Source organism: Oryza sativa, chromosome 7 (genome assembly GCF_034140825.1).
Source record: "Oryza sativa Japonica Group chromosome 7, ASM3414082v1".
Classification (NCBI taxonomy): Eukaryota; Viridiplantae; Streptophyta; class Magnoliopsida; order Poales; family Poaceae; genus Oryza; species Oryza sativa.
Genome location: NC_089041.1, coordinates 9,390,762 through 9,401,049, shown reverse-complemented (window position 1 = coordinate 9,401,049; position 10,288 = coordinate 9,390,762).

The following is a 10,288-nucleotide window of genomic DNA, read 5'->3' as shown; positions in this document are numbered from 1 at the left end:
TCGCCTCGCCTTGCACCGCCGTCGCCGCCACCGCCGTCGGTAAGCCGCCACCCTTCTCCTCGTTCCGCCGCCGTCGCCGCCCGGGTGGGCATAAGCCGAGAGAGAGAGAGGTAGGAGAAGCCGAGAGAAAGAAAGGGAAAGAAAAAAAAAGAAAGAAGGAAAAAGAAAAAGGAAAGGGAGAAAAAGAAAGAAAAGAAAAGGGAAAATAGAGGAGAGAAAAAGAAAAGGACAAATAAATTGGAAACTAGAGGGAGATTTAGAGAATTTAAAATAATTAGAATTTAATTATAGATTAATTAAAATGTAGTATTTGCAAAATATTACTATAATTATAGGATATTTTTGGTAATCTCTATAAGTAATCACTTCGCGGTAGGAATTTAGATTTATTTAAGAACTAAACAATTAGGTTGAATTCTTAGGAACGTACTTCCAAATCACGAAATGACTTTGGTTAAATGACCCAATAGTTCGAATAAGGTGGTTCCGCAAACTTTGTAGTCAAATTAGAACGATCGAATCTTGTTCGACTTTTATGTGGGTTATTTGGATTTTATTTGAATTCTAATTGAATTCAAATCATTTCTTCGCACCTAATTATAGAGCCCGAGGGAGTTGCGGATCCGAGCGAAGGTCAAGACCCGCAAGACTTTGAGCAAGGCAAGTCATCGCTATTCTTTGAGCATGTTGATCCCAATTGCGAAATTATTTTGTTTACAAATAAAATTACATGGAATGATGAACATCCTACTTGTGATTATGCCATGCCTTGATGATTGTTTACCTTTAAATCCTTGTAACCATAATTACGTATGAGTCCTTAGTCAATTATGACACATGCTTAGACATGCTACTCTAGATTCATGCAGACTCATATTTTATCAAATGCTATATGCTTGGGCAATTACCTTTGGGAAGGTAATTGAGATGCGGCATGTGGAGACATAAGCGCCGCATTGCCATGATGATGATGACATGATTTGTGAAAGTAGGAATGAAATTAAACACTTGTTTTAGACTGGGGCGGACGGTGGATTTGGGTGGTATCTGTGAAAGGCTAGTACCGTCCCCGGTCAATTAAGGACAGAGCCATGAAGTTAAGTATGAAACGACCTCCGTACAACCGCACTTCTCGTATGGGTATAGACCTAGCAGATTAAATAGCCGAGCGGAGGCAGTATCCCTGCATAGATGGTTCACCCTGAGTGAGGCAGGTACGCTACTGTGGGACAGCCGTTGAGGTAGGGCCGAGAGGCGTGCCCTACATCGGTGTCGCCATGGGTAGGACTGCCATGAGTGTGTGAGAGAGAGAACTTAACTTAAACCATAATTTAATATGTGTGTGAGAGTTCTCTTTCCTGGGAGCGCCAGAACTCCTTTCACTGCTAGAAACATGGACGACTAGAGTGCATGAGGATTTAAGTTCATGGAGCGGGTACTGCCAATGCGAGGTTATCGAAAAGCTTTGCCGTGACGCGTCTCATGTGTTGGGACGAGGCTCATGTGTTGGGCAGTCGCGGAGTGCGGGTGAAGTGTACATCCACTGCAGTGTGAGTGAACCAAATCTATTCGAATAGCCGTGCTCGCGGTTATTGAGCACCGGGACATGTATTACACTTGGCTAGACTCAAATTTCTCAACTTGTGTGGGATGGGTTATTGCACGATGATTTTTATACTGATGGAGTCACTTCCTGAGAGGAGGGAAGGTTAACGTCCTCGGAAAACCATGACGAATCAATGGCGGGAAGCTATCCTTGGGATCACAATGGATGGTGGACAGAACCGTCGTTGTTTAAGTATAAACACTGGTACTAAAATTTGATCAGTCAATGCTAGGTCTTAGGCTTGTGAAAAGAATTACAAAACTTGCTTTGCGCAAAGGAACCATAGCCATCCTTTGAAATACCCCTATCATGTGCATTGTTGATGTGGTGGCTTGCTGAGTACGGTTGGTACTCACCCTTGCAAATATAAACTTAATCAGAGGCTGGAGATGAAGCTTCGGAGGATCCCTATGCCTATTACCAGGAGGGTGATGAAGACGATGGCGCTCAGTAGGTCTTAGTTACGGTCGTTGCCTGTGGCAATGGCATGCCGCTGCCTTAATTCCGCTGCCTTATCTATTTCTGCTTTTGGAATGTATTCCGGACCGCTCGGTCCGATGATTTAAGACTATGCCTACGGGCTTATGATGTAATAATTCGCACTAGACTCTCGTGTATGTGCATTTGGTATTTCAGCTATGAACTCGTGTGTACCAGACTACTTGATCCAGGGAAATGGTACTGTTTACACGATTGATTCCTGTTATAAAAACGGGGGTCCACAATCTATCAGCTAGGGTTCCGCGGTGTGGCCATCCTAGTGGCTGAGGAGAACGGCGGCGCAGCTTGCACGTGGCCGTCTTCCGCGGGCTGGCTCCGCACTTCCTCTCGCTATGCTAGCAGCAGATGGGCCCATCTACCAGTTCGGGAGGGCGGTGTACTATTGGCATGCGCCCTGCACGTCTCGGGAGGGCCACGGGTTCGCCACCATGGATTCATCGGTTCAGATCAGTATTTCAGGCAAGAAAATTGTTGAACCCTTGGTTGCTGCTGTCTATTCCCCTTTACTTGTCCCTCTCTTAAATTTGAGCAATTGCATGAAAAAAGACCACAATCAATTAGGCCACCAGGTGGCTAGCTAAATGCATGGTAAATTCAATTTATTACTTTCATGAGCCTCTTAAGATCCCTTCTCCAACCATAATAAACCATAGTTCCCTTTCACCGTTCTCCCAGCCCATCCAACCAAGCAGCCATCTCCTCCAACTGCACCCACCAGATGGCTAGAATTGAACTATGAAAGGTTATTTTAGTTTTTAGTTCAGCAATCGTATTTCAGTTTTGTGCATGTATGTCAATTGCTTCTATTTTACTTATTGACCATAGGCTGCAAATTTACTCTCCCCAGGACCAAGGCGAAAGTTAGGCGAAAGTTTTTCATGAATTGGTGTTTATCTATTTAGTAGATTCTGGATATAAGTTCCATTACTCGGGGTCAAATCTGAGGATTTTCATAGCAGCGGATAAAATTGTCGCACCATCGGATAAGCTTCCAAGCAAAGAATTTGACTAAGAGCAAATAACCTGTATCGGTATGTGTTTTTCTTACCTCATCATATGTTGTTCATATTGTCTGTGCCCCTCCTTTTCTAATCCTATCATTACCATTCCCTGCTGCAATTATAATTCATGCATGCATCCTATATTTGCAGTCTTCCAACAATTTCAAAATATATTGCCATTGTCTCTCATGATTGAATTTGCAAAGTACAGCTACATAAATAAAATTGGTCTCCACAATCCTTGGTAACATAGCTTAACTGCCATTATTTTCGATACACTTTGCCAAACCAAACAGATTTCAAATAAAACATTTATTGCTAATCAATATGTTATCCACCAAAATAATAGCTCGAGATATAATTCTTAATCATACATGATCCTAAATCAAATAAAATTCAAAGAAAATATCCCTCTGATCTGCGCAATCCCACCTCCAACACCACTAAAGTACTATAAGAATCACCCCCCAGAGCACAAGCCTATACCACAATACCTTTGTCCTTCCTAAAAATTCTTCTGCACACAATAATTCCATCATCAGCACAAATGGATGAACAAGGAGATAAAAGGTAATCTCTCCCCTATGATATGAATATTGAAGTGTTACTTCCTACATCTACATATTTGCCATACTTAAGTTTCCTGTTTCACATGCTTACAGTAGTCTTTCCATTCTCTACATATTTGTACATATTCAAATGTTGTTATTCTTCTTCAGGAACTGTAACCCACAATCCAGTCACACCACCTACCTGCAAGCAATTTCCGTCGTTACTGCATCCAAATCGTCAACCGTTTATGTTTCTGTCCAAGGGAAATCAGCCGCTGACGACCTATCCTATTTCAAGTCAACTCAAACTCACGCTGTTTCCTACATGAAGAATAAAATCCCTCACATAGATGTCTTCCTCACAGAACAAGACTTCAAAAATAATGAGATTTAGTGCTTCTGACATTGCGTGTTAGTTATTTCTACCATACATTACTACTACCTCACTACAATTTGCTGCAATCTAATGAAGATAATTTACTTATATATATGCATACGTTCTTCTCAACTTATGAAATCCAATACTCAGGTTAATGGTCCTAGACTAAGAATTGCTTGATCTATCCTGTAACGCTAACAAATAATACTCACTGCAAGTTTTATGATATGCCCGCAGCAACGCGCGGGGTATCAACTAGTTATCCTAACGATCTAGACCGAGCCGAGCCAGCTTGATATCCACCCCTACTTAGGGTTAAGGATGGGCTTTGCACTTTGTTCTCGTGTGGGTGAGATTTAATTTGGAGGTTGCTCTGGACAAAGTCCCCAATGGGAAAATGAGCTCTCAAACAAATTCTAGAGCTTTCGCGTACGTGTTGACCTGCTGATGCACTGGGGAATTAAGGAGCAAGGATTTTGGTCCGGGAGGAGGGGAATGAGAAGATAAACAGGAGAGGCGAGGAAACAAGGAGGCAAACAATTGGAGACGAAGTGATGAATGGCAGAATAGATCTAGTAAGCACGGTTTGGGGAACAAGTGACAGAAGTGTTATAAAGCAGAGAAAAATGATGGTGGTGTGTTACCAGCCAAAGGTGGAAAGATTTTTTTTTTTGTTATTCTTTTGGTAACGTCACATTTCTTGTGCTATATTTCTCTTGCTATAGATCAAATATCCTTTTAAATTAAACACGTCTCCTGCATATATCTGGGACAACTACTGGTGCACCAAACTAATTAAATAAACATGTTATCTTCATCTACATCAACCTATCAACTGTTGGAGTTTAATTACTTAATTACTATAAGCCTCAACATGATCACCTCTACTTAATTATACGGAAATTGATCTACTGACCGTGTTGTGAAACCGTTGAAGCCAATCTTATTTTTTCAGCTGCTCTTCGCCTTTATTATCTTTTCTCGGTTTTCCATTATATAAATAAAATCAACGGGAGCTCATCAAGAGCTCCGATAAGAGAGATTATTCTACTTCATTTATGACTCATAGCTTTATTATATTTGAATGCTAAAATTTTTGTATCTTTTAATAGTAAATGTACATATCATAGCCTGGGGATTTTCTTGTGAAAAGACAAGTTACATATAGAGTGCAGACTTAAGAAATCCATTTGTGGACTTAATCAAACATCAATAATGTCTTAAATTCCACTACATCATTAATGAACTATTCTTAAATAAGAATGGGGTGACTAATTATGCTAATGGTGAAAAAAATTCGTTTACCCGTACTCTACGTTGATGATATTTTTTTAGCAAACAATATATATTGCTTTGAGAAACTAAACAAAATTTTGTCATTAAAATTTGGTCAAAAGGAGTACTGGGCTTATATTAGTAAGTCATATATTGACATAAATTAAAGTAATATTTTAAAATAACTCAGTTAAACTTAGTCAGTTAAAACTAAATTAGAAAGATGATCATTTATGATTCAGCTGGCAGAAATTCTATTAGATTGATATTAGCTCAAGTCTGGATTGCATCATATTTGGCATATATAATTTACTGGGAATCTTGGCAGTATTTAATCACATCTAGACTAAACCAGTGGTATTAAGAATGCTTTGTATTATTAGCCAAGCAACTTTAAGTAACATGCTCATATTTCTAAAGTCTAATACCATTTAAAGTTTTGAGTCATTTAGACACTTAACATGTGAGATGTGTGGATACTTAGTAAGGTTTTAAAGTTAATTCAGATTAAGTTATATCCACATTCTTGCATAAGGAGCGATAACCATGGAAAAGCTCCAAATAATCTCTTTTCGCATAGTCAACGATGCAATTAGATTTTTTTAGTGTGTTGTGATTAAGGAGACTATATATCTTAAGCATTTTTTCTAGATGACGAGTGGTATATTTTTTGGAGCCACTAATTATACTGCGTAATAAACCGCGTAATAATAAAACATAGTTTTCTATTCTAGAAATAACGTGTTGTGTGTTTTCTGCCCAGCACATCGATATTGTTGTGGAAGATATGCCCCAAGATCTAATTGTTAAGCTGAGCATATACTCATGGATCCATATTCTAAATGCTTGCATTAAGATTATATTCTGACCCATACATATGTAAGTTAGAGCCTTGACTAACATCCTGGATGAGGGGGCATAAGTTTTCAATCAACGACCACTAAATTAAACGTGAGTTTATTTATGTAACTATAGTTCTTGTTGTCTAAATTACGCATAATGTTGTTGTGACACATAGCCTTGGGAACCTAACTTGCTTAGTAGACTTGTTAGTTAACTTCGAAATGAAGGGGAAAATGTTGGTCGATTTTATTGGTTATTGCCGAGATTATGAGAGATTAATTTCACCGTGTTTTTCCATAACAAGAAAGATACAAATAAGAAAATAAGATATGTGAGATAAATTCTACCGTGATTAGTGGTAACAAATTTAGAGTCCTATCCAGATTGCCCTGAGCCCCACTAGTCTATCTATTATATACTAAAAGTTCATTAAACTTCCTAAAAACGCTCTCAAGCTGCCATGTGGCACATCAAAAGAAGACGAGGACCCTCAAATGCAGAGTTCTTTTTTCCTAAGGTAGTTAAAAGATACACCGATTGGTAAGAAAGTTTCTAACAAAACTGATTCATCTAGACCACTAGATATAACCAAAAACAATCCGAAATCCTCTCCCTGGGCTCCCGCACGTACACATGCACCTTTCCTTCCCCCTGCTTTTATTTTTTTATTTTGCAGTCTTTTATGGTAATAAAGAATTTTTGCATGTTCCATAGACACATTCTCAAATACTAATTGATCTTCGTGGGCTTTATAAATAAATAAGAAAACATTAAATGATTATAAATTATATATCCAATATATGATCTGTTTAAATCATTGTATATTTTAAGCAAATCACATTCATTCATATTGAATATTTTCAAGAAAAAATTGAAAATATACATTAACTTTAGTGTTTTTACAGTTATCTACATGCTTTCGAAAAAATTACAAAAATATACGTGTGCCGTGGAATGGAAACGCGGGACCGGTTGTTTGGCACAGCGCGAAGGTGATGGACTATTAGCCGGAATAATCCTGCGTTGTGGATGAATAGTACCACGTCGGTCCCACGGGTCAGCCAAGCGGCACCGCGAGACAGCTGCACGCGACTGAGCCTCATGCATTGCACGTTGTATTTCTTTGCATCTTGGCCAGTGTCGCATTGCCAGCCCGCGGAATTGTGCTGTACCGCGCAGCCAGTCCGCAGGACCAACGCAGTGCCGTCAGTCCCACTTATTTCCGCCACGTCAAACACTCGATCACACGTTTTTAGCCTGCGGCATATATAATTAAAAAACATGTACGGGTATATTTTTACAATTCTCTCTGAAAACATGTATACAATTAAAAAAAATTGGAAATAATGTATAAAGTTATTACATGTTGGACCCACCAGTCATAGCCTCCGCAGAATTAAAGGAAATAGAAAAAATCTCATTGAAAATCAAATGCCAAACCATATTTTTGTGATTTAAATTGTTGTGCACATTACTATTACTCTATACAGTTACTGTTAGACATCTAATAGCTTTTTACAAACTTAATTAATTATCTAATTAGTTGAAGAAATTAATTAGTGGCGGTTTACTTTTTGCCGTTTCTTATGAAGTGAGGATGACCTTGAGGCTATATATTAAAGGGAACCAACTAGCGTGTTATACGTAGTGTCTTGTGAGTTGTGACAAATTCTTGGTGTAGATCTTCATGCTATTATAAATAAACAATCATAATATGGTCATAGCATCTAATACAAAACGTGAAGTCGGTAATAAGAGGGGTAAAAATCTTAGAATAGTATCATTTTTCTACATTATACTATGTTCCTTATCCAGAATCTATCTTTCATAGCTAACAAATTTAAAATACAATTATGGACATTCAACATCATGATATATATAGGTAATAGAAGCACATAGGGTTCACGAATGAATCATGATAGTGAAAACAGCCATGTGGTGCCATTAGCAACATATCAAATCAATCACTTAAATTTGTGGTATACACCGTACGATACTCGAGAAGCATGAATTTGTGATAGCAGATTCCGATTTGGTTGTAATTTATTACTACCTCAGTTCTTAAACAGATGTTGTACTAGAATGTGCGCAATTAAACCTCGAAATATTAAGTCGTTAGTAAATAAAAAAATGGTTTGATATGGAAAAAAAATGAAACTAATAGATTGTTACTACCTCAGTTCTCACATATGTGTCGTCCTAAAAAGCGTGCAGTAAAACCTCAACATCTTAATTAATAAGAAAACTATGATTATATGAAAAAAAATAATATTGATATATTCGTCATGAAAAGTGCTTTACTATAGTTATATTTTTATTGCTTTTCGAAATATATAGCTAAAACAATAATAATGAAACATGTATATTGGAGTGTGTGTCGATGTCCAAAACAGAGAATGGAGGAAGTAAAACACAGGATGCCTTTACCCTATACTGAGTTGTACACTCGATACAATTATGTTTTCTTCCCAAATTTTAGAGATCAAAAGCATTTCAAGAACAACTGATATAACATAAATATCCAATGTTCCATAAGAAATGGAAAGGAAAACTGGAATTTGAATAAAATTTGGGCTAAATTTAAACAAATTTGTTGAATCTAAAGCCCAATATAAATTGCAGAAATCAAAGCCACTTTAGCAGGACTAATATAATTGAAATATGTGATTTTTATAAATAAAATCTTACAAAATATTATAATTCATATTTTTTTGGTCAAATTTCAACAACTCTTCTTAAAAGACTTGCTATGTATTCCAATAAAAACATATATAGTACAAAGAGTAGTTCATAGGAACAAACTCTATTGTCGCATCACAATAGTTTCCTATAATTCAAGATTTCTTGGTTTTAAGTACAAGACACATTAAATACGATGCCCGCGCATACGCGGGCTTTCTTCCTAGTGTAAATAAAAGGAGAGAAGGCGTTGAGGAGAAGTGACGACTAATTCCTATACTAAAACCCAAAATCCTAAAAAGAACCCGATTGATTTAAAAGCACTAGAAGGGTTCGTAGTACAACTCACTCCGTGCAGGTGAATCAATAAGGAATAGAAAGAAGAACAACAACAACATAGTTAAGATAATAAATGAGAAGAACAGCAGAAAAATTATGGATTGGCTTCAAAACAAGGTCAGTAAATCAATTTCCGCATAATTAAGGAGAGGTGATCATTATTAGGCTAATACCTGAAATAATTAAAGTAATTAAGCACGATTAAACTCTAACACCAACCACTAAACAATCCTCCAAAAAGAACAATCAATCAGTCGTTCAGTCCTGTATAGCAGAAACTGTCTAATCGATCATCTTGTGTATGGTAGAAACCGTCCAATCGATCATCTTGTGTTTCTACCCGTGGTCATAATTTGAACGCTAATTTCAACTGGTCATCGTCAAGAGTAATTTTTTTTGTCAAAAACATCAGTTTAGACATTCATATTATGAAACAATTGTTGAATTTATAACCACATAATGATTTAATTTATTCCATGAATAAATCATGACATTACAGATGTAAACTAGCATGAACGCATCATTAGATCCACACATGTAAACTGAACAGTAAAGCTTGAATAGATCAAATATATGCAACATGTTGAACACATACCGAGGATACCAGAAGACCGGTTGCTCAGCAGGAATTACTCGTGGTTGTGGGCGTTGACGACCGCGCGCAGCACGCAAGAGAATAGGAAGACGAGCCGTTGTGGTCGAACAGGTAGCAGTCGCGCGAAGCGCTTCCCAAAAAACTTAGTGCCGCCTTCTCCCGGTGCAGGACGTCGAAGGCAGATGTTTCGGAGACATGTTCTCCCGATCGCCGATGCACGCTGACGAGCGGGATGGAGTAGACTACGAGCGATGGCGTAGTACAGAGGATGACGCAAATCCTAGATTGATTTCGTGTGTTGCGTGGAGACGGCGGCTTAGTTTATATAGAGATATCAGGACGCTTGATCAGGACGTCTGCACGATCTCCGCTCTGTATAACCGAACCGGATAAGTCGCACGAAACTTATCTAGACTCCACGCTGGACGCCGGATTTTTCGGGGTGAAAAAACAAACAAATCTAAATTTCCCGGATGCCGGATTTTTTTGGAGCGGAAAACCAAACAAATCCGAGTGAAA